The following is a 26,374-nucleotide window of genomic DNA, read 5'->3' as shown; positions in this document are numbered from 1 at the left end:
TAGAGTAGACTCAAAATTGCAAGAAGCCATTGACTGGAAGATGTTACAGTCCGTCAGAGACCACAAATAACAGAGCTATGACAGATATTTTAAAGAAAGATTTTGATGGAGGACATTTTAAACTTTTCAACCTGGAAGTCCATGGATAACTTCAGGGAAAAAAAAGGGGGGGGGGGGAGGCATACTGACATAAATTTCATCCAATATAGAATAGCTGCTGTAATAAGATCATTAAGGTCTGTGAGCAGAAGCAGCCCTATAACTTGCCATTTGGGGTTTTGAAAGAATTAAAATCCTGGAATAGAGCTTAGAGGTAAAGTCCCCATATTCTGGAGAGGTGACATAAAAATGAAAATAAAACTTTGTTGCTATGAACATGGCTGTAGAAGGCAAGCAACTCTTAATATTCTGCTTTGAAAAAAAATGGTATAAAGTACAATATATGTATATATATTTCATATAGATTCTTAGTTTTATTCTTTTCCCCCCTTTTTTTCTTTTCCATTTACTCAGGGATGAGAGGATGTAAGCTAAAAAAAAGAAAGAAAGAAAGAAAAAAAAACATCCACATGAATGCTCCATAGATTTTAAAAGCAAAAATCTGCAGAGATTATTTGCTATCATGTTTGCTGTAAAGGTATATGGCTCTTGTATGGGATCTTCTAATAATCAGAGATATTTCACTGCCCTCTCTTGGTGAGAGTTAAAACTGGTCTCTCCAGTTTCATAAACCTTAGCACAAGAGCAAAAAGGATTTTCATTTGATTCAAGTGTTATTTGCTAGGATATCATTGCAAGTGGGATATTGTGGATTAATAGGCATCCATAAACTTTTGATGGGTGTACTGTTTATTTCAGCTTGAAGTTTGTGAGTCAGTTCATTGCTTTGGTCTATGATGTGTGGACACATGCGTATAGGAATATCTATTTATTTGTGTGGTTTAATCTTATACAAACATCATGATAGTATGTCCTTTTCCATAAATGTGTACAAAAATTCAAGAAATATCTTAAGCAAAATCTTTGTGTTTCATGAGCAGTGAAAAAGCTAATGAAATTTTACTTGCTTGCTGGAATGATGACCTTGTCACTATTTTATTAAAACCTATCAATTTCAGACAGCTATTCCAAGTGCATATGTTAACGAGTAATCTCCCTCTACAATATGCAGAGGGAGGCACTGCTTTAGAAGGGAGTTCAAAGCTGTGAAAGGTATTTGGAGGTATTAGCTAGCTAAATGCACAGTTTAGTTCCAAAATCTATCAATATCCTACCTCCTCCAAATGCCTGAAATGACCAAGTTCTGCAAGCTCCCTGAGTAACCCCTGGAGCGAAGTTTCTGCCTAATATTTGGGAGCACTGAGAAGTCATACACGGAGCCTTAACCATGACTGATTTGCTAACCATACACTAGTAGGAAAAGTGTTGTGTAGCACACAACAAAAACATGAGCTTCAGATCCTGTGCCATGATTAAATCTGATTAGATTAAATCAAGGACTGTAGTTAAGCTTCAGTCAATTCTGTGTTTCACTTCAAAGTAATCAAGCAAATTCTTCAGTGATGGCATTATTGGTTCAGAAAGGCTGTGAACAATTTATAAATGCAATGGATTTTGTCTAAATAGTTTGCAACTCCCAGAGGGATCTTTTTTGATCAAGGCTGTGTTCTGCCTTCTGTTTCAGGAGGTTTGTGTTACGGCAATGTTTATGAAGGGGTGAATGGACAGAAATAAACCAACACATTTCATCTTTTGCTGGGATTTTTTTTTTTTTTCTCAAGCCAAAGAAGTAAAAGAAAAGAAAAAAAAAAAAAAAATGTTATATGTCCAGAGCTACTCAAGCTGTTTGGAGTCCAGAAACTGCCTTTTTTTTTTTTTTTCTTTTTTTTTCTTTTTTCTTTTTTTTCTGAGAAATACTAAGCCACAACTTGCTTATATTGGTAGCGCAGCAAAATTATTAATATGTTTTTTCAGATCAATGGCTTGTTCCGTGGAAACACAGATTTGGCTTTTTCCTCTGTCACAAGCTGCTTGGTTTGAAAGGATGTAGATATGCAGTAGATATGTCAGCGTGAGAAAGTTTGAGTGAAGCCAAGAGTGCAGCAAATTCCAAAGGAAAGGCTGACTGGAAGGTGAAACCTGATGGAAAGGCAAGGAGAGCCTGCAGATGCTTGTAGGCAGTAAACATGCAAATCCTCTCCCTCCTCCCTCTAAAGTCACTACTGCCCTCCACATAAGGCTTTGTTACTATGCAGGATGTCTTCCAAGAAAAGTTTGCTTTTCTCCTTTCTTGTCTTGCACTGAGTATAAAGCACCAAGACCTGACTTTTCACCTGAGGGTTAGCAGGAGCTCCAGAGATCACACAGCCCATTGTTTGCTGCTGTGCTTATGGTCTGTATCCTGTAGTGGTCCTCTCCGAGCCTCTAGTGGGGAGCAGGCGTTTCTGGCATGTGGCAATATCAGCAGGTCTGACTTGGTACCGAATGAAGGTCATGCTTTATAAGAATTCTCTCAGTTCCCCAGCAGTTGAGCCAATCAATCTGTAAGGAGCTTCTGCAAATGTCACCTTGCAAACCGACTACACACTTTGGCAGGAAATTAGAAGGAGCAAAAACAATTCAAGAACCAGGTTGAGAAATGGTTATTAATTTTTTTCTTGTGTGTCTTTGCTGAAAGGGGAAATAATCATATCTCTTTCAGCACAGCAGAAAGAGAGGAATCATGACACATTTTAAAAATTCAGTATATTTGATGCAGCAATCTTGGTACATGGTGTTGTGAAGTGCCTCAGGGCTGCCACGCAATTCCCTGCCTTCTTTCCTGTGTAGCTGTTATTTTAACTCAATCTTGTGGGATATGTCCCATCCCCTATTGCATTTTTTAAGGAGACAGATTTGTGACTAGCTGGTATTCTCTACTGACTATTTCTTTAGTAGTATAAAGGCCAACATTTGAACTTGGAAATACGAACCTGGCTGGCTGGTGCGCTTCAAGCATGGTGCAGAATGGCAAAGCTCTGCTCCTCTCGTTTTAATTTCTGATATGATTAGGTGATAAAACAGCAAGGACATTTGCTTTCCTGTGCCCCTATTAATGTGGGAACAGAAAAGTTATGAGGAAGAAAAGCTGTTCCGTGAGAAGTATGGGAGGGGAAGGAGTATGGCACTTCCTGTGCCTGCTTTCTTTGTTTCTTTTGTTTTGTTTTTTGCCATCCAAAAGTTCCAAGCACACCTGGTCAGTGGGTCAGTGTGAAATGCCGAAATCAGGATGTGGGTAACTCCTCTGCTCCCTGCTACAGTTTGGCACAGTTAAAAGATCACCATCCTGCTTTTACTAGTGACTTCCCAATAAGCTGGAAAACTAATCTGAAAGAAACATTTATTTTTAGTCTTTCATGGCCACTGCCCTCAGACTTCTCTTTGTAATTCAACAAATGAAAAGAATTCTCAGTGCAGTTCCTGATTGTAATTTTAAGACTAGAATATTTTTGTCATGTGTGTATTTTATTTATGTAGGAATAATTATAGTGCCTTTAAATTGCACCTCTTTTAAGGCACAGAGCACTAGGAGGACCTAGGAGAGAGGAGAGTTTTTTGGCAAACACTGCTTCATTTTATGATCATCCAGGTGCTCATCACTATGTATGCATGCATGTATGGGTGCAGGCACACACAAACAGGTGGCCTACGGTTTGCCTATAAAGGGATAGGCTGTAGAGCTGTCTGTGTGAAAACAGATTGCCCAGAGTCAAATAAAGGATGCTCAGAAATCCCAGATGCCCCAAAGGTGAGGTGGAATTTTGCCTCCAGTTCCTTCTATCTTTCTAAAGCCTTGAGGCTCTTTCCGACCGTACATCATATATCATTTGGGAATCTCTAATTCAGAGGGTGCCTAAGTTGCTGGGAGGGATTGCTTGCTGCAGCTCTGCAAAAGGCTCACAGGCTGATTGCGGGCAGCAGTGTGTATTATTGGGCTCTCTTTTTGTTTCTATTCCTATTCTTTCTGTTGAGCCCTCTTCAAATGGAAGGTCACCCCATCTCCTCTCTTCCCAAGTTCTGGTGGTAAATTAGAGGACTAGGTATTCAGAGCTTTGCCATCGCTTTATAGCAATAACGAATAGATTATGCCTGAGACAGTCACAGGAAACTGTGCCTGGGGGTTAACTTCTCTGATTAATAACTTCACAGGGAACCATTTCCCTTCTTGGTTTCTCTTTTCTTCTTAATCTCCAGCACTTTTGTCCTTCCTTTCTTGACTCAATACTTCTGTGTCATCAGTTTTTTCCTTCTTTTTGTCCCTCCCTAACGTGCTGATAGATAGACATGCTCAAGGAAGTTATCAAAGAGCATTTTTCTCTTGTTCTTCTGGATGAGTCGCTTACCTGACTTCTATCATTGTAATGTAAGTGTGTAATGAGCCAAGTGACTTGGATGGGGAATTAGAAGAGGGTCACTTGCCATTTATTTTTGGTTATGGGCTTAGATGGAGCAGTCCATTAGAGCTCCCGTTGGTCCTGAAAACAGATTTATGAGAAGGAGATTGTTTTATCTTACGTTCTTATCTTATGTTGTGCTGTGGTCTCTGGTCACAATTGGATATCACTTGTGGTCATTTCCATTCTGTTTCAGATTTATGTTTTCAGCCGCATGGTGTTCATTAACGTTTACTCTTCCAATTTTGTCCCTGATGTTTGAGCATTAGTAAATTTGTTAGACTGAGAGCTGTTTATCTGTGGAATATTGGATTGATTTTTCTGTTGGCTTTAGTTATTCTTTGTGCTAGATCATCCTTGCTGTAAGCTGGTTTTAGTTTCCTTTAGCCTTGATAGAATTCTTCTTCACAAATGAATATATTTTTGCTGGAATATTTCATTTCTTTTTTTTTTTTCTTCCAATAAGACTATCTGCAGAAAATTCACAAAAGCTTCTTGAGAACCTTAAGATACACTAAACTCCTTTTGTGTGTAAATTTTCATATATGTATGACTCATCAGGCTACTTTAAAAATGGCGTGGCAGAAAATGTACTAAATAAACTAAAAAAAAAATAATTCAACATACTCTAAGTTCACACTTTTTTCTTGTGGCAGGACATTAGTATAATTAATAAATCAGTAATAATTAAAAATATCAAGATGTTTTATGAAATGAAACAATCATATTCTGGGTAAAAGTGATTTTAGCTGTGTTTTGTGTGTGTAATGTAAATAAATACATATATGTTAATTTTATTTACATAATTGTTCCTTGGAGAGGGAAATATAATCCCACACTGAAAATATACTTGATGAAAAACACTAGAAGCATGGAGAGGGGTTTTTCTTCTTTTTTTTCTTTTTTTTTTTTTTTGTTGTTGTTCTTTTTTTTTTTTTTTTTTTTTTTGGCCTAGTATAGTGTTGGAATCTAAATTTCCAAAGGCAATGGGAGCTAAGAGTTTTCAGCCTCTCAGGATGAAAGAAAAATTTAAATGTCCAATTAAAGATTTGAGCTCCTAACTTTAGGTCCACAAGTGGTCACACTTAAGGCATTTTTACATTAGAGGCATTTAATCTATTTAACAAAAGGTTCAGAACTGTATGGTCAATAAAGCTCCAAGGATGATTTATCCAAGAGAATTTTAAGTATTATATATTCATTTATCATTTCTTGGTTAGTTTCCTGAATATTTTTCACCATAGAAATAAGTACCTGCTTAAAGACAAATGTGCTTTCTGTGTCCTGTGAATTTGAGCATCTAACTCACTATCACCAAGTATCTACAGCTGCCTCACCCCTTGCTTTCTAACCTCCTTGAACCAGAGAGGTAACGAACCTAAGTGTGACTGAATCCACTTCCTAGTCCTAGAGTGGGTCAATGGTTTATGTTTAAAGGATTATATGCATTATACCTATCCTCTATGCTACTTTAAAATTATAAAGTGTGATCACAAAACAGCATTACAGTGCATTAGGGTGCTGTTACTTTCCCAGCCCACTAACCAGCTATCTGTAGTGATAAGGGTCCTCTCTTACCACTTAGGCAGAAGTAACCTTGGGAGGCATCACTGCCCAAGGGGAGGTCCTGGTGTGCAGCCTGCTGTCATGTCAGAATTGCTCAAAGGGCTCTTGGGCTGCTCACTGTTTATGGGGTAAGGTGGTTGACTTATGGTCATATTTGCCTACAGATGATAATTTCTTCCAAATTTGACTTGAATCAGATGTGTGGGTGTGTGTGTGGGGGGGTGCATTGCTCAAATTAGTCTTTGGCTTTGGTCTTTGGTCTCCGTCAAATTCAGGATGCAGCCATCACAAAATGGACAAATCTCCCACGACTGCCACTGGTTGTTATCTGCTTAGGCCAGATGCTGTGAATAAGCCAGGTCTGTGAGGAAGCACACCATCACAGGTGTGCAGAAATTGTGCTCAGTACATTTGTGGGAAACTCTCTGCTCATTGCAGTTGCTTTGGGGATCGTGCCTCTCGTCATATGTTTCTTCATGACGTAAGGGCCTGGGCACAAGCAGTTCATTTGAACCATCCATGTTGGGTGTGTCTGAAGTGATCTTAGACGTGCTCCTCCTGACTTTAATTCCCAGCACACTTATTCAAGCTGTGGGACAAAAGAATGGGGTCAGTCAGTTACTGTGACCATCTCTTGCAAAGGCAGATGAAAGCTCTCTCATATCTTTATTCACTTTGTCTGCAGGAGCAGAGCTTGCTGCCAATAGTGTGCCTATATATAATTACCAGCATTTAAAATGCCAGTAAAATACCTTTAAAAATCAATGTTCTGAGGCAGAAAGGTGGTTATCAGGGTAGCAGTAGGCTTTTTTTTCCTTCAATTTTAATTTCTGCATGTTCAATTGCATTCGAGTTTACAGAGAACAGGGAATGGAGGGAATTAGTTCAATCTATTTTTAAAATTTACATTTAACTCAAGGTCCTGAATTAATGTGGACTGCAAACTGTGTTTTAGAAGTTCACTGACCTTTTAAGCATAAGGGTATTTTCCTTTGCAACTATGCACTGAATCTAGCTTCTCTCTTCTCCCAATCCCATTTTGTTTCAAAAACAGAAGGGTTAGGACCATAAGTTACGGAGAGATTTAGTGAGACTGCAGAAGATTTTTCATAGAAAGAAGTATAACTCTAGACACTGTGTTGAGAAATAAAAGAGTAAATGTTGTAAAAATGACTGTCCACCTACTGTTCTTTACTGAGCAGAGCCTACACAATTACAGCTGAGCACCTGAAAATAACATTTGGGGGTTTGGGAGATGTATACGTGCCTTCATTTTGTAACTTCTGTCTTTAAAAAAAAAAAGTTGCTGCAGGACTTCATGATTATGCAAGTGGGTTTTTGAAGTTGCTGAGCTGATATGGGGAAAACTTCACAACTTCTGTTCAAATTAGACATCATCTGCAGCTTGTGAGGCTGATGTTTGCTAGCGGCTCCCCACAATGGTGCTACTATGCTCTAACGATGAGTAATTGTGCCATTACAAGGCAAAATCCAGAATATCTTCCTGAATGTCACAACCTATTTAACAGGGAAAATCATTCAAATGGTCATAATTATCAGAAGACGTTTTCACTCCTGTGGATGCTGGGAGCAGAGAACCTGTATGCTCGCTGCCGGCCTGGCTGTGTCTTTTGGAGCAGCAGCCTGATTGCACTTCCATTCTCGAGGGCCATTGTCAGGCTGTCTGTATTGATTTGCACTAAGGATGCATTGTGCGTACCAGAGATTCCCTGCAGGATTCATGAACATATCATAGCTTCTAATCAATCCTATTCTTGTCCTGTCTGCAATTTCTGTGCAGCTTAACACCTCGATAGACACTGTTATGTGTGGGGCTTTTTTCCTTCCTTTCTTACTATTTTTAAGGAACTGATCTGATCACCTGAACTATCTGGCCTAATAATTACCTGTTGCCCGTTAAGTTTGTTGTGACATACAATGAAACCTTGGATAAATGGCAAAGAAAGGCACATATATGATTACACCATTTAAGAGTTTTAAACATGGGGGCAGACACCTGCTGTATATAAAGAGAAAACGAGTATTTGTAGAGCTACAACGTGGTGTTCGTACCCATGTGGTAGTATTAGAGGCAAGGAGGTGTTGAATAGTGAGTGCAACCAATATTGTTATCATCAGGCTGAGGAAGTTAATAGTCCAGACCAAAGGGGAGACATTTCCTTTCTGAACTTTGACTCAAAAAGGGGGGAGCTAGGTACCATAGATTTTGTGCTTCCCAGAATTTACAGGATGAACATTCATGAACCACACATCTGTATCGTGGCTTCTTCATTGGCAGCTGAAACCAGTTTTTGTAAATATATGGATATAGATAGGGTTTAATGAGAACTTTGGCACTTCATATTCCTTTGTTGTGTTTGTAGTTTATTTACCATGTGAATACACTTCAATGTGTTTTTATTATGACTGAAGAAAGAAGTAGCCAGCGTTTTAGGGTGTAATACATCTTTCCTAAGTCCTAATACTGCATCTTTTTCACATTTCTTTTTTTTTTTTTTTTTTTTTTTTTTTTGCTTCATTTCCCTGTCTGCTAGGCTGTCACTAAACGCAGAAGGGTGAAGTACTTTTAAGTGCATGAATGGTATAAACATTACCACGGGGGCTCTGATGTGTAATTAAAAAGACACCAGGAAATGGGTTGCCAAATAGCTGGGTAAAGGCAGGAGTTTGAACTGGAGCATGGCATTGATCGTTCTCCACAAGGTTTGCTATTTCTTCAGACAGGAGACCCCTCAAGCCCCTTCCAATTCTGAATGTACAGAATTGGAGTGAACCTTTATCAGAGTAAGTTTAAGGTGCTTTTCTGTCTTGTCTCTTCTTGAAAAGAGACCTACCCCTAAACATTGGCGATTGTGTATATGTTGAATTAGAGTAACCTCTGGTTTGGAGATTACAAAAACAATCTAAAATGACAAATTCTGCAAATTTTACACAGCACAATGTGCTGTATAAGATATTTTTAGTTTCATTTTCAGCATACCCAGTACTTGGATGTGTTTCTTCACTAAAATTTAAAGCTGCTGCCTGCAAATTTATTGCCTTGGACATCTGCCTTAGAAGTCAGACAGCTATACTACGGAAACTGCAAAGCAGATTTAATGTGCTGTATAATGTGGTGCTGATTTCAGGTTTGAAAGTTTCATTTATCTTTTGTAAACTAAGGCAAATTATATAAATCTAAAATTTTGTTAATTTCTGAGTTTTCTGTTCATTACCATGTTCATGCTGACATAGTAGTTTAGTTTTTCAAAAGAAAACACTATCAAGTTAGTTTCCTTTTTGTTTTCTAGGATGGAGATTTTATCCAGTTCTATAATTATATTTACACTGTAGACTTATAGGCAAATATAAAGTTGTTCTGAACTGAAAAATATCCATGTGTTACATTAATGCAGTTAAACCCGAACTTAGTAACTTGATTCTCCGTAAAAAGTCTTGGAAAAGGCCAAATACAGGCAGTTTTATTTCATTTTATTTTTTCTCTCCGAGCATAAGCTAAGCAGCTGCCTTACATCATCCAGTGTAATATGGATCAGGTTTGTACTTTACTCATTGAGAGGGTTGCCAAAAACAAATAGAAACACTGAAAATGAAAAGCTCTGTATTCCCATACGACGACTCTTAAAATAAAATTAAAAAGCAAAATTCTGTAACTTCACTGGGAGTAATACATATAATGAAAATGCTCAAGTGGCTTTCTAGTAGATGCAAATAACTGGAGACGTTGTTTAGAAAATTCATATAGTGAATAATGATAGGTCTACAAGTGAACCATGAATATAGATTTTAATATGATTACTTATATCATTTGGTTCTCGGTGCAGTCGTAATAATGACTGGAGCTTACAGATTAATTCTGGTTTTCATATCTCTCTCTTCATCTTTGTGTTGCTGTTTGGAATTAAATACATCATATCCAGAAAGATGCATATGTATCTTAAATAAAAAAAATCTGTGCAATTTCATGTAAGTTTTTCTGCATTGTACTTAACTTACAGAAATTGTCCACTGTGCATTTTTTTGCAATTAAAAGCCCGAACTCATGTCATGTGATGTACACACATCTCACGTGTGCATGGCACTTCTTCCTCTGATTCTAAAAAAAAACTTCTTAGTGAAATTCTTATCTACCTGTTCAAATCCAAAAATGAGATTTTGTTCTCAGTGCAGTCAGCAGAATTCCCGTAGAAGGTTGTTTTCCACATTGTGTTTTTCAAAACTAGTGATTTCCATCTTTTTTTAGAGCTTAAATATCTAGTTCATGTATGAATATGTCATACAGCACAGATCCCAGGAGATTAGTAGAGACCAGATATTAGTAATTTCCTGCTAATATGAAACTCTTCCTTTATCATTTCTGTCTTTGAACAGTATGTATCTAGGGAAAGCCTTTCCCTCATATGCTGTGACAACTTCTGTTACTTGTGCCTTTAATCTTAAAAAAGGTGTGTTGTTTCCCCACATAATTCTGTATTTAGCAGTGCTGTTGCTAATTCTGTTTAACTTCTCCCAGTTTCCTGGATGTTTCTATCTATGAACAGTGCAACTTTCTTTTTTTTTTCCTCAACTCTTGAAAGGAAAGAGGGAAACCTTAACTGTAAATCTTCAGCACTGAATAATAAGTCTCTCCCAGATGAAGTCATCGTCTCAATCACATATTTTTGGAATTGCTCCTCAAGACTCCTACTGGATTTCAATTTTTCTTTTGGTAAATCCAAAAGTTTTTCTGGAATGTGAGATTTGCCTAACTGCCATATAACATTTTTATATGTGCATAAGTGTCCTTCATCTCCTATTTTTTTTGTTAAATGGGGTACCATTTACCATGAAATAAAAGTAATATAAATAAGAAGTAATGTGTATTCCAGTTGTGCCAAGGCTCTGAATTCATGCAGTATTAATGAAGGTTTTGATTAATACTTCCACATAAAACTAAAGGAGACAGAATAAAGCCTTTTCTATTAGCATCCCCACCCTTGTCTCTGCATTTTAATGAAAGCTTTGTTAATATTTAAAACACATTTAAAGCCTCGAGTACATAGGAAAGCTATGTATTGAAAAAAGATATGGACATTTTATTAAACAGAGCTATTTGAACAAAAGGATAAATGTCAGGCTAATAATGCCAATGACAAATTCTGCAACTTGCAACATAATTGAAGATTTTAAAAAGTATTTTGCACTTTCATCCTACACCAAAAGGAAAAAAGTGTCACTGGGCAAATACTATGCTTATATTTAGATGCTTCCAGCAAATCACTGCTGACTTATTCACAAACACTTAATTTAAATAGTTTATCTTTTGTTAAATATTGTAATACAGCACTTGTAGGCTCCTGAAGTGCCACTGCACTACAATGAATCAAGTAATGTGTTCCTGCTAACTGAATGAAGTATTTTAATAAGCAAGCCTGATTCATTTAGACATTTCCATTCATCAGACGAGAATATTATGCTGTATGAGAAGGAACAATGCTGAATATGCTTTTGATCACAATTTTTCTAACAGATTAACTCAGTTCTTAGGTGAAAAATAATAATGCCTTCAGCCCTGATGCTTAGTGGGAAAAATCCTTGGAAACCAGTGGGGTAGAAAAAGGAAAATATTTTGCTTACTGTTCAGTGCATCCAGTCACAGTATGCTCTAAACTACTTGGACTTGTGTTTAAAGAAACGTGTCTACATTAAACAGCCAGAAGCCAACCCCTTCATTCAGTAAGGTCACACGGAGCTGTAAAGTAGAGTGCATCATGTTGTGTTCTGATTTTGAATTGCAGTCTGCTTAGTGCACTCATTTAATACGTTCAGATGAGCCAAAGCTCTTCTCTAAAGTGCATCTAGTACAAAGAACTTTCCCTTATAAAAAATGATGAAGTTAGATGGCCTTACAAGGTCCCTTTCATTTTCTTCTTCAACTATTTCTTCTTTACCTCCCTCAGTGCTTAGGTAGGGAATAATCTTTCTATCTCTTTCTTTTTCTTCTGGTTACTGACAACCTGGCCTCTTCCTTTTCCCTATTTCCTGGATGTGAGTTCCGACTATTTGACATGGGTAGAAGAAAGGTAGGAGAAATTTGTCTCTGTGGATACCATAGTCCCAAGTTCACTTGATCTATGCACTGTGTCTTGCTTGTTCCATGCTTATTATAGATAAAATAATAATAAATAATATATATATTAAAAAAAAAAAAAAAAAAACTACAAATCTGTGGACACTGCTAGAGATTTCTGATTTTTTTCTTACAGGTCAAAAACTGTATGTTTTGTCCTCTGGATGTAAAATGACAGAATTGTTTTACCTAGTGAAGATTGATCTAACAAGGCATTGGTTTCAGTTGATATTGGCTTTCTGTAGAACTTCTAAAATATATTTAAAAAAAGAAAAAATCAGGCCTATGTTATGGAAATTTGAATACCTGGAACTGCAAGCACTCTAAATCTGTGGTCATGTTTTTCTAAGCACAGGTCTTTGGCTTCTCACATTCGTCAAATGTGTATTAATATATGCTTACGTGTGTATGGATGGGCACTTACGTTCATGTAAATTTTCACTGAAACAGATTTGAGACACTGTGTTGTGGTTTGTTTGTTTTCTTTTGGCCCTTAATTCTTAATGTTAACACTGAGCTGTAGCATAGCACATCAGAAATGCTATAGTATTTGAAGAAGTAGGTGTGTAACACTACTCCTTTTCACATATCCTCATTCTTTTGTTTATCTTCAGTGGTTTCGTTTCAGTGGTTGAAATCCATGAAAGTACTCATATAAGTAATAATTACAATATTTAGCTACAGGCATTTACCACCATATTTCTGAATGGGTAAAGTCAAATGCTTTAAATCACAATCCTAGAAACTTTTTTTTGATGGAAATTGGAATATAGTTATCAGCTATACTCCCTTAGCTTTTTCAAAGGTCTTAATTGTTTGTAATTGTTTTTAATATGTTATGAAAATTGACATTCCCCAGGGCCTAATTTCTTAATATATGGTTTAATCTTATGTTATTCTCCCCTGTTCTTTACTCACCCCCCCTCAATGCTCTTCTCTGGTGTGTCTGGCTGCGTGCACAAACACACCTTTGTGATCAGTTTTGTTTCACCGAGTAATCATTGTCCTACCACTAATAATAACAGCTCCTGAACATTGATAATCATTTGTTAACTGTGGGGGAAGATAATACAGTGCAATTGTTTTTACTAGTAAAATATTCAGAAGATAATCTACATAATGGGATGGTATAGATGGTTTGTGTACCAGAAAACTATAGCAAGGAGAGGGGGTACCAGCTAGGCAGAAAATACTCTCAAGCTCCACCAGGTGCATGCTCTGCTCCCCAGAAAAAGAAAGGTTTCTGACAGCAGTGCCTAGAAGAGTCTAAGGAAGAGGGTGAAGAATGCTGCAGGTGCCACTCTAGCTTTGTCCACAAATCTTGAACTGACGTCCAAAAATACGTAAAGTGTTAGCTGAAAAGAAACCAAGGTGCTTGGCAGCCACTCCAGAATAAGATTAAGCAAGATCCTTCGTGGCAAGAGAAGGGTGGTAACCTCAACATGGGGAGGGAAGAAACATGTCAAACCTAGATTTATAATGCCGCAGCCAAGGTTACTGCCTGCTAACTCTTTGGGCTGGGTTGTTGTGGGAAGCAGAGGGCTAGCCCCAACTTTTTGCAACATTTTTGATGGTTGTTTTCAGCCTCTGGCATGGTGGAATGGGGCAACCTGCCCTGCTTGTTATAGCACTATGACTTCATCCTTGGCTAGTGGTCCTAGGGTATCCTGATGCTGTGCACTTAAATTCAACATTGTCTTGATATCAAACTGCTACCTACATTTCCTTTTAAAGTTTTTGTTTGTGTGTTTATTTTACTGTACATCTGACTCTTGTGTCATCTTCCTTTTATGTTATCTTTCTCCATCTCAGCTGTGGTCTGATTTACTTTGTGTTTCATTCTGAGTCATCTTTTTCTGTATAAGGAACTATGTGTGCTTCATGGCATATATGGCTAGTAATGAAATCATGGTGTTTCCTTCTCCATTGAAGTCAAAAGTGGTAGTTTTATAATCCTCTTTTTGGGTTGCTGTTAAATATCTTACATTGCCTGTTTACTGTGAAAGCACTTTTATTTGTCTGAGTGTAGATGAAGAATTGTATATATTTTCCTTAAATAGTTCTGGGTGAAAGCAGTTTGTTGTGAGACAGAACTGCAGTCCTGTAAACGTGTCTTAGGTTCATTGCTACTATAAATGTAAAATCTGTCTTTTTACAGTACTTAGAGTATTTTCTGTCTGAGACTCCACAAACATTTACACCGATTAAATAAGACAGACTAAATCCAAGAATTACACAAACATTTTCTTTATGCATTGGGATTTTATGTTAGAGATGGATGGCCAAAGACATTGGCACTGTGAGAGTTTCTTTCAGCCTGTGGGTAAAACCTAGTTCTGTTCCTGGTGCAAAAAATATAACCTTTTTGATAACCTCTCGCAGCCTGTGCAGAAGAGGCTGATGTTGTCCACCCATTAAAAATAAAAAACATATATACATTTTTTACATCTGGTTGGTAATCTGAAGCAATTAGTGTTCAAAAGTAAGATGCAAACATCAGTAGAAAAGTAACTCAATACAGTAAAAAAAAAAAAAAAAAAAAAAAGTATGCATATGAAAATTTAGTGCTGAGAATCTAGTACTTTTAACTCTCTCCAAACAACAGTATATGAAGACGCAACTTTCCATTTCCTTTGCGTTTTCTTCATGTATCTCCCACCCAAGCCCAAAGCTGACTCCTTGTATTCAGACTGGGAGAACTGCATGCCCCTTGACTTAATCCAAGTTACCTATCAGCACTGTTTTACTGTTATAGGCCTGTTTGATTAGATCATTAACTTGGAAATGCCAGGATTTCTGGTTCTGGCTAAAATTATGGTGATTTGTTTGTTTGTGTGGTGTGTTTTTTTTTCAAGGACAGGGCAATTAAAAAAAAAATGGAGAAAAGTTGGGAGAAGAAGGTAAGGTCAGTGCTCACTTATGAAAAAGATAAATCAGTAGAATGAACAGAAAACTGAACTTCCACTTACCATCATCCAGGTAAACACACTTTGAGAAGGGAAAGAAAAGGGGATTGTTGGTGCTGACACCCAGTCATATATACAGTAGATTTTATCTACTTCGGGATCTTTTCAGAAATCAAATAAAAGATAGAGCTAACTAAATTTCACCATCCACAATCAAATTGGGCAACATTTAACCTAACATTACTTTTTGAGGGAAAAAAAAAAAAAAAGAGAGATGTCTCTATAAAATTAATAATTCTGAGACCCTGTTAGCTACCATACCGATCAATTGAAAATAAATGTCAGTGACTTTCCTCTGAAGGTATCTAGCAGGAGTAGGTACCTCAACAGTGTCAATTAAATTGTCTCCCTTCCTATTTCTGTTATTTTCATCTGTGTGTGTCATGATTTTGTGCTCTGCTTCCTTATGTGATGATCACAAAACTGGGGTGGTGAAATGTGTGATGTAACCAAGGAACCAAGGAATTTTTTCCTACTTTTTTTTCTTCCCTCTAAGTAATTTGCACTTAACAGAGAATGAGTTAACTGAATTATATGATAACCTGGGCAGGGTAGGCAAGGTATGTAATTTTACTTTTTTCATTCACTAGAAAATTTAGTAGTATAGAGTTTTCCTAAAGTATATGTTGGCGAGTAAATATTTTTATAAAAGTTTACTTATTTGTTTATTAGAAGAAGAATCAGACTTTTCATTTTTATTGTTCAGTCACTTGATACTGAAACTTGAGTATCAAGGTATTGTATGCATTGCAGAAGCATCAAGGGCCCCTTTATCTAAGTTCTGTGAAACTTGTCTTGGAAAATGGAAATGTTGCATTAGGTATTTTTTGTCTCTTTTTGCTGGTTATTCAAAACAAATAAAAAACTGTCTTGGCTCATAAAAATACCCTGGGATGATAGCAGGAATAATAAGTGATACAGAGATTTGACAGCTTGCAATTTATGTGTGACTGCAAAATATATGTTATGTGGCCACATGGCCTGAAGTCTACATGAAAGAACATGAATTTGGTTGAACATGAATGTTGCCTACTATGGCAGCACTGTAATAAGTTTTGAAAGAAATAAAAATTCACTTAATGAGCAATAAAATAATATGAAAAAAAAAAAAAAAAGAAAAACATTTTTGATGATTTCCAGAATTGTGTCTTTATATCCTTACAATGTGTTAGCACAGCCACGGCTCATTGAAAGTTCTAGCTCCATCCTCTTTGATATTTCTGTTCCTTTGTTGTTGTTGTTTAAATGCTCTTAACATTTTCCCAAATGAAGAGAATGTGGCTTAAAAATCCCTGTTTGAAATTCTGCAACCCTGTGGCTCCATATGTAAAAGGAGTCCCCTGGAGAGATGTGCAGCAACCTGGAGAAACTAAGTATTATTAACGGAGGGGAGGACAAAAATGGGAGAGAAGGTTAAACAGGGAAAGAGGTTTTCCCTGGACAACTCAACCTGTTCCATTTAAAAGAAACCAAGCTTTTATTTATTTATTTTTTAAACTGCCTTTGAGCTTTTAAGTTTGATTTAACATTGTTTCAGTGAGGCAGACGTTATTTTGGATTATATACTTAATGTTTTATAGTTTTTGAAGGCACAAGGCTATCTATGGAGATTATACATTTCAAGTATAGATGTTAGGAAGGAAATGTGTACAGGGTCAAATTCAGGCAAAGATTTTAGTCCAGGCTTAATTTCATCCTTATTAAAAATAATAATAGAGCAAGAAAGGATGTAGTTATTTAAAATAAGTTCAAGTTGCAGCAGGACTAAGCAGGTTCATATGGTATGTGCTATCCTGCATAAAAACAGTTTCCTAAATGAGACTGATGAATGAGGTTTGAATATTGGTGACATTCTTTTGGCAACTCTCTGTGAACTGATGTGGCATTTAGATCTGCCAGTTTTGTAGGACAAGAACTGCTGTACAAAGTCAGACTAAAAATTGACCTGTTTCTAGCAATGGCAGTATTAAGTGCTACAGAAAAGTACTAGAATAAACTTGGTATTTCTTTCTGCATTCTGACTTTGTGCTCTGTAGATATTTCAAACAACTGTATGGGGCTTTGATTTTTGGAGCATGATATTAAAATGTGTCATTACTTCATGAGAGGGAACAATATCATGCAAGATCTTGAGTGCAGATATGAGTGATTTCTTTGATGCACCATGTCTCTGTAGGAACTGATAGAATTAAACATGAGCATTGGGATTAGCCACAAACTTTGAGTTTTAGGCATATTCACTTAACATTTTGCGAGCTTCGTGATGGTCTGTATAGATCTCCAACAAATCCACACAGGATTTCACAAACAGATCCCAGAGTCCAGGTAGTTTAGTGATCTCCTTTAAATTCACTGCTGCCTTCTGAAAGCAACTGTGCATTTCCCATTCAACAGACAAGTCTTCAAATCCATCCTTCTCATACTCTAAGAGGATGTTCTTCTGCTTAGACCAGCTATAGTAGTCCAGCAGTCCCCTGTAAGCCTGAATCAGTTTCATCTCTTTATCCTGAACAGTTGTTTGTTCTCCAAACCTTCAGTTTTTTGCCAGGGACAGGTTTTGGTAGGCTTCACCTAAACCTTCAAGTACCTTTTTACTCCTAAAGTTTTCATCTATGAAAGAGTTGAACTCTTATGCTGCTATGCGAATGGTTGCACAGAATTTATGTTCCTATTCTCCAAATAATCTCTAATGGACCCACGTATTCTGTAGAAAAGTCTTTCTCTAGTGCCTCAGTGTAGAAGGTCAGAAACTATGTGGCTCTTTTCCACTGCTTCTGTAGTGTGGCGTCCAGAATGTAATTTAAACATGCTTCCTTGCTCTTCCTGAAGCTTAATTTGTGTTCATGGGAAGGTGTGGCTCAGTAGAAGTGCTGTGGCAGGCAGGACTGGTGCAGGGCTGGCAGCAGGGCACTCCCCGCCTCAGCCAAGGATATCTGTCCATGGCCACATGGGGAGCGGCCAGCACAGCGGCCATTACTGGGGGCCTAGCGGTAGCACGGCCACTACAACCCTCGCTGCCTGAGGGCGGCCGCCATTTTGACCGTGGCGGGGAGTGGGGCCACCTGGACGCGTTCCTGTGTGACACGATTTAGGTATTCCTGCTCTGGCAGGGGGACTGGACTAGATGGTCTTTCAAGGTCCCTTCCAATCCCTAACTTTCTGTGATTCTTATTTACACTTACTTACTCTACCTGTTTTATTGTTGGTAAATGACTTTACAAGTAGTCAAGTGACATTAAGAGTATGGAAAATATATATATATTTTTTTTTTTCTGGAAGATGTTGCTTGTCTGCTCTTAACATCATTGGCATGATATAAGTTGAACATTCTCTCGTGATACAGCACTGACTAATGAACTACTTTATTTTTAATTTTGATTTCAGCAATGACTTTTGACTCAGATAAGTGTTAATACTGCTATGATAATACTAATACTTCCAGGTTACCATTTTCTAATCCTCCCAATCTGATCATTTTTTTGCCTTAGTCTTCACTGGCAATGGCTCTAGCCACATAGCCCAAGTCCCAAATGGCAAAGGCAGTGACTGAAAGAATGAAGAACTGCCCACTGTAGGAGAACATCAGGTTCAAGACCAGCTAAGTAACCTAAAGGTCTGCAGTGTTGGGACTGGCACTGTTGAATATCTTTTTCAGTGACGTAGACTCAGAATCAAGTGCTCCCTCAGCAAGTTTGCTGGTGAAACCAAGCACTGTGGTGCAGTTGACATTCTGGAAGGAAGGGATGGGATGCCATCCAGAGGGACCTTGACAGGCTTGAGAAATGGGCCTGTGAGAACCTTATGAGGTTCAACAAGGCCAAGTGCAAGGTCCTGCAACTAGGCTGGGGCAACCCCAAGCACAAATACAGGCATGGATAAACTCAGCATGAGCCATCAATATATGGTTGCAGCCCAGAAAGCCAACCATATCCTGGGCTGCATCAAAATAAGCGTGGCCAGGCGGGCAAGGGAGGTGATTGTTGCCCTCTGCTCTGCTCTCATGAGACCCTCCTGGAGTGCTGCATTCAGCTCTGGGGCCCCCAGCACAAGAAGGACATGGACCTATTAGAGCAAATCCAGACAGAGGAAGGCCATGAGGATGACCAAGGGGCTGGAGCACCTCTCCTATGAAGACAGGCTGAGGGAGTTGGGGTTGTTCAGCCTGGAAAAGGGAAGGCTCTGGGGAGACCTTATAGTGGTCTTCCGGTACCTAAAGGGTGCCTACAGGAAAGCAGGAGAGTAGTGATAGGACAAGGAGTAATGACTTAAACTAAAAGAGGGTAGGTTTGGATTAGATATAACGAATAAATTCTTTACTGTGAGGGTGAGGCATTGGCACTGGTTGCCCAGAGAAGCTATGGATGCCCCCTCCCTGGAAGTGTTCAAGGCCAGTTTGGATGGCGCTTTGGAAATCCTGGTCTAGTGGAAAGAGTCCCTGCTTACGGCAGGGGAGTTGGAACTAGATGATCTTTAAGGTCCCTTCTAACTCAAATCATTTTATGATACTATGAGAAGCGCTTGAGTCTTTCCACACTCTAAGTGCAGATTAAAAGACATCCATGGCATTTTAGTAGATAGAAGCCAAGTCTAACCGCTGCTTTTGGCATGGATGGAGAGATTGTGTCTAACAGGAAACAGGAAATGAAGGAAAAAAGAAGGGATATAAAGAATGAATGAAAGACAGACCTGAAGTGGATAGAAATAATATTGGCATATTAGAAAAGAACTTAGGATAAACAAAAGAAAGCAAAATCAATCAAGACTGTATGCTTAACTAAGTTAACTAATTCACCAATCATGTCAGTGTTCCAAATACAAGGGTTTAGAGTAGTTATTAAAACAGAACAGACATTTGTAAGCTTTATTTTAAGATGAATTCTAGAAAACTAATTGCCTAGCTTTAAGAAGTTTATGAATGTAAACTTGTATCACAGGCTATATTTATCACATAATAGTATCAATTGTTTTCCTTAGAAACTTTATTATAAACAGATTGTTTTGGAGAAAAATTATTAGAAAACATTACCAAAAGCATTTCACAACACGTACATTACAATTAGGATGGATTTCAGTTAGTCAACTGATAATCTTGATGTCAATGTTTATTAGGCCAGAAGAAAATTAAAACAAAATAAATTCAAGTGTTTTAAGGAGAAGGTGAAATGAAGATGGAAGTGAAATGCAGTTACTCATTTTCTGCATCTGATAATTTTATTTGGGTAGTTTTCAGATGAAATGACATAATTCAGTATTGTGTCTGAGAAAACACTTTTAAACATGTCTTTTCTGAAAAATATAGTATGCCTATAGCCTGCATTATGATCTTATGACACACCTTGAAAAGGATTTAGCACCCCCGGTTTTAAAGATGCTTTAAGACTTTTCAAATCCTTAAAAGCAGAGTCTGCAGATCAAGACCATTGCTATCAATGCTGGAAATAAATCAGAGAATCTGGATTTATACCTGAAACTCCCAGGAGGGGAAGTTCTCCCAAGAAAAGCTTCATGTGACAGGCTTAAGCTCCATAATGTTTTCTACATTCAGATATAAATCCATTTATAATGAAGAGGAGAAAAGGTAACAGTAGTTTTAATATCAGATTTCCCCTATAAAATGACATTTTTATCTACACACAGATCCAATTGCAAAAAATACCACTCCCTGAAAATCCAGGAAAGCTGATTTCTAAGGGATGTCCTAGCATTTCATTTTAACTCTTAATATTACTCATTATTCTGAACCAGATCAAGGAATACATCAAAGAAATTGTTGAAAAGAAAGCATCATATGATGTGCATTATCCCAGAACTGTTCACAACAGTAGTCTTTATTTTAAGCCTCCAGTCCCACCACTACAAGAAGATCACTGCTACAAGTAAGGGTTGGTAGGATCAAGTCCTATTATTATTCTAGAACAGAAATTGCTCAGTCTTTGTGAAATTAACACCCATATTGACAAATTATACAGAGCTGGAAAGCTGCATCTAATTTGCATATAAACTGTCTTTACTTTTTCAAGCAAAATAAATACTTCTAGGGTCAGGCACTGTCATGCTGGAAACTGTCACAGCTCCCGTCCCGATTTACATCACTGAGAATTTGCTCCACTGCCAAAAACAGAGTTGAATGAATGAATGAACTTAACTCTTATCTGAGTTCATTTAGTAATGACATGTCCACAGTTCGTGAACTAATCCTTCAACTCCAGGGTAGCCAGGGGCACTCTTGTAGACAACATTTTTAGCCCCTCCACTGCAGGATTTTCTTCAAAAGTGTGCAGTTAAAAGTGCTTTCACTTCTCTTGACAACCTGCCTATCTGTTTTATTATTGTCATTGCTTTCCCTCAGGCTCTGCCAAGAAGTTTGCACTTGCAGCTTGATCAAATTACATGCTTTCCCTTGATGTGAACATGTAAAACACCATTGTGCCTGGTTCAGGAAATGACAACAAATTACAGAATGTCCTTTATTTACGTCACTGATCTGAATCCAGTCCAAGCCACTAGCAACTGACTGTCATTCCTAAATAACCCCTGTGAGATGGGAGAGAGTCTTAATCATTTTATTTTTATAAACAAAGTATTTCTTCAACATGAACAAGAAAAGCCTAAAAATTCACATATGGTGTAGCTGAGCTGCAGCTGAGCTTTACTGGAAAGGGAAAATATTTCCAACAGATGTTGAACTGTAAAGCAGCACTTGATTGACAGCAGCATCTTGAAATGATTGAGGAACAGAGGCTGCTCCTCCTTGTATTTTAATTCACCAAATGGGAGCTTCTAGTTCTCCTCACAGTCACCATTATGATAATAATATTAGTACTGATTAGGTATCTAAACACAACAGCAATAATCACAGTAATAATACCACATAACAAATAGCAAAGGTAGTAATTTACATAAAAAGTACTATTACCAATTACCTCTAATAATGAGAATTTGAGGAATATCTCAACAAACCTATGCCACTAATACTCTTCTCCAGCAGCTTTTAGAAGCTCAAAAAGAAGAGAAATAAAACCAGCAAATCCTGGTGGCTTTTTCTGTCAGGCTTTGAAGTAAGACTCTCAAGTCTAATCACGCACATCAGCTGTGCCTTAAAATTATAGATAAGATGGAGTTTGAGATTATCTTTGAATGATTTAGTGTTCCCATATCAAAAAAAAACAAACAAACTTTCCTTTGGGCAAGTAAAGCCATGTTCTGCTTTACTCAGGTTTCATGTTTTTGTTATTCGTGATACCAAAATTCTTGCATTACTTCTCACTTTATGCCAGGTCATGAATTTTGTCTTTTACATATTGATCCCTGAATTTCTCTTCATCAGTAGTATTATTTTTAAGGTATGGTATTATTGTTATTTGGAGGGCAGAGTTTAGTTGTTATCATTCTGTTAAAATAGAACTGCTGTCCAAAATTCTTGAAGATGGATGTGGTTTCACATTAAAATTAATCAACCTGATAAGATTAATAATCTTTGATGATCACATAAAATTTTCCTAGGTAATTCATTATGTAAATGAAATATTTAATACTGGATCATTATTTCTTTGAATGCATACCATCTGGGCTATCATATATGATGATTGATCGTAATCTTGCAAAGAAGGGTATCAGAGTTTTTGCCAAAATTAGAACTCTCTGGAAACTTTCAGAAATCTCTTTGGCCTCTGTAACAATTTAGGAAGTATATTTTAAATACAGATAGAATAGATGCTAACTTACGTAGCTCACAATTTGTAAATTAAACTCATATACATCATGGTTCAGTATCTGTCACTGCAATATTTCTTTTGCAATTCTTGTCTGATTTACCTTTAAAAAAATATTGTTGCATTATTTAATATGATGCTTAAACTAATTCATATTACTGATAAGCTTTTGTGTTATCTGATAAATCAGCATTCAGAGTAGGAAGCATTTCACTTGGCCATGCTTGTGCTATCAGATTGTTGACAAAGAAAATTAAATGTGCTGTTCTCATTAACAGCAGTGGGAACTGAATTTACAAAACTGAGATGAGAAATCTCTTGCATTAGCTCTGCAGGCCAGCTCACATCTATTGCTAATAGAAGTCTACCTGTGTTATATACCAGCTTTCAGTCGCTCTTCAAAGTAATCTGGCATTTAACTTGTGTTTTCCATAGCATCAACTGCCTGTCAGCACATAATAAACTATGCAATTTTGAGAGCCATGGGGTTGAAAGGAAAATATCATAAAATAGGATGTGTGATGTGGTATTGAGTGCTATATACAGTGCATGTGAATAGAATTTGTGTGAGTGTTTACTTAACTCATCTTCATGGGAAATAATTTTTACTGTAGGGTAGCAAGGTCAGTCTTACTGCTGTTGAGGTACATAGGAAGCGCAGGACTACTCAGACACTAGGGGATCAGCTCAGGACTGATTTTATTGATTAAGAGAGTTACATGAAATGTTACAAACTTCTAAAAAGGCAGAAGGTCTGGAATCAAAATTGTGCTCTGGAGCATCATTCTGAACTGTTCCATTTGAAATTTAGTCCTGCATTTTTCTAACCAAATGCTTTTGTCACTGAAGTATTCATAACATTTTATTTATTTTAAGCTGTGATAGGTACTTATAAAGCTATAGTAGTGGCATCCTAAGGAGATAAGGTAGCTAATCTATCCCAGTTTAGAGAATGGGAGCTCAGACATGAAGTTGAAAGCCAAATTGTTGGAATGGCTTGATATTCCTTTAATACAAACCAAAATGATGCAATTGTTGGGAGCGGACAACAGGGGCTGCTTAGTCTATCTTTGACAATAAGACTGCTTTGTGTCAGACAGCATTAAGAGAAGCTTTTAAGAAAAAATAATAGTTTTCTGTTTTAATTTGTTTTGTTTTTGTTTTGTTTTTTTTTTTTTTAATTTTATTTTGTTGTTTTTAATCTTGTCATTACCAAGTTGAGCTAACTGAGTTGTGTTTGAATAATAGAATTGTTTAGGTTGGAAAAGACCTCTAAGATCTTGAAGTCCAACCCTTAATCTATCACTGCCAAGTCTACTACTAAACCATGTCCCTAAGCATCACATCTAAATATCTACCAGCTTGGGGGGCTGAGTACACAGAGAACAACTGGTCTTATACTAAAGGCTGAGGTAAAGTCATTAAATACCTCAGTCTTTTCCTCATCTTTTGTCACTATGGTTCCCCCCCATATCCAATACAAGATGGAGATTCTCCTTAGTCTTCCTTTTCTTGTTTATGTATTTCTAAAAACACTTTGTCTTGTCTTTAGCAGCAATAGCCAGGTTAAGCTCAAACTGGGCTTTGGGCCTTCTAATTTTCTCTCTGCATAGCCTCATGACATCTTTGTAGTCCTCCTGAGTGGCCGGCTCCTTCTTCCAAAGGTCATAAACCCTGTTTTTCTTCCTGAGCTCTAGCCACAGCATTCTGTTCAGCCAGGCTGGTCTTCATCCATGCTGGCTGAACAGAATGAACAGAACATCCATCTTTCAGCACATGGGAGCAGCTTGCTGTTGTGCCTTTAGGATTTCTTTCTTGAAGAGCATCTAGCCTTCCTGGACTCCTTTGTCCTTTAGGGCTGCCTCGCAAGGGACACTGCCAACCAGCCTCCTTGATAGGCCAAAGTCTGCCCTCCAGAAGTCCAAGGTGGTAGTTCTGCTATCCCCACTCCTTACTTTTCCAAGAAACAAAAACTCTTATTAATAAGTGATTGCTGTGCCCAAGAAGACCTCCAACCTTTGCACCAGCCACAAGTCATTCTCTGTTCACAAGAAAAAGGTCCAGCAAGGCACATTCCCTAGTAGGTTCACTCACCAGCTGCATCAGGAAATTAAATTCTGCATAATCCAGAAACCTCCTAGATTGTTTCCTCTCTTCTGTGTTGTATTTCCAGGAGGCATCTGATAAGTCCACCAGAACAAGGGCTAGCAATTGTGAGAATTCTTCTGGCTGGTTATAGAATATTTTGTCTGCCTTTTCATCCTGGTTAGGCAGTCTATAGCAAACTCCCATGATATCTGTCTCATTGGCCTTCCCCCTGATTCTTACCCATAAACACTCAACCCTGCTGTCGCCTTTATTAAGCTCTAGACAATGAAAACACTCTGACATACAGGGCTATCACACTGCCTCTCTTTCCTAGCTTATCCCTTCTGAAGAGTTTATAGACATCCATTGCAGCACTGCAGTCATGTGAGTCATCCCACCATGTTAGAAAATCACTCAGAGTGATAAGAGCCCTGTGAAAGAATTGTTGGAATTTTGTCTATACTGTGCTATGGTTCTTGCCAGCACTGATGATGGGCAATTGAATTGCCCTTCTCACATGAACTCTGCATCAGGATAGAGTTGTGGCACTTATATTCCTCCTGGATGCATAGGTTTAAAAAGCAAGATAAAAGGAAATTCAATCATCTCATCACAGCTGTCAACATCTTACCTTTGACTATATATATATTTTAAGTAGTTCATTATATTCCTGCGGTTTCAAAAGTGGGAGTGAGAAGTGGAAAGAGAGCTGTGATTCTTTAATGTGACATTGATGATAACATTCCCTTTAAAGTTTAGGATGGGTCATAAAAAGGCAAACTATGATCAAAGGAGATAATGAAGGTTTATGAAAAGTTACTGAATTTTCATTGAGTTAATTGGATACAGAACTGCTTGGCTAGGACCTTGTCTATGTTTTGTGTCTTTCCTTGATTTTTTTGTGCTTGATGTGGGGCAGTGGGAAGCTCTTAATCACCCTAAGTTTTTCTAGCAGGGATCTCATAGGGCACTATAGGCATTGCAAGTGAAGAATCTTCCGTGCTACAGAAGAGGCTTCACATTCATCTTAGCTGTATATTAAAGACAGGTGACAGTAGCTTCATTACAGGAAAAATCCTAACTCTGCTATCAATTTCCACTTCACCTGTCCAGATTCCTTGTGCTTATGGGCTTTGCTGAATTCATGTAATTGGAAGGGGGGAAAGAGACCACTGTAAACTGTGTTAACTTAGATCTGTTAGCCATAAGTCTTAAGATAACTGATACTGCAGCAGTAAGGTTTGGGAACAGATATATGAGAACTAGCCAATTTACACATTGTGCAATCTGGCTCTGAGCCATAAAAGTATTTTTTCTCAGTGCATTCTCTATACTTGCAGATGAACTCAGACTATACGAATTCCTGCAGCTGCAATGAATTCTTCTATTCTAATGACATGCAGTATCTTTTCTGCCATCTTCTGGGTTTTGGAATATTTTGTTGTTGTTGTTGTTGAGTGGTTTTCACTGCTGCACAGA

At 37.6% G+C, this 26,374-nt stretch overlaps 1 protein-coding gene and 1 pseudogene across 3 annotated transcripts in view; one reads left to right on the top strand and one right to left on the bottom strand.

Annotated features, from left to right (window-relative positions):
• The window catches only part of GRID2 (glutamate ionotropic receptor delta type subunit 2), a 700,788-nt gene that overhangs the window by 511,231 nt on the left and 163,183 nt on the right, over positions 1-26,374 (top strand). The gene's annotated exons all lie outside the window — the stretch shown is intronic.
• On the bottom strand, positions 17,137-18,130 carry LOC309878011 (TATA box-binding protein-associated factor RNA polymerase I subunit A-like; annotated as a pseudogene). Its single transcript has 2 exons — positions 18,105-18,130; positions 17,137-17,924 (listed from the first exon to the last, which is right to left on the bottom strand). The product of its transcript is annotated as a TATA box-binding protein-associated factor RNA polymerase I subunit A-like (transcript).

This window comes from Aythya marila, assembly GCF_965140915.1.
Source record: "Aythya marila genome assembly, chromosome: 4".
In the NCBI taxonomy this organism is placed as follows: Eukaryota; Metazoa; Chordata; class Aves; order Anseriformes; family Anatidae; genus Aythya; species Aythya marila.
The sequence above is the reverse complement of the archived record's forward strand: the minus strand, read 5'-3'. Positions and strand labels throughout refer to the sequence as shown.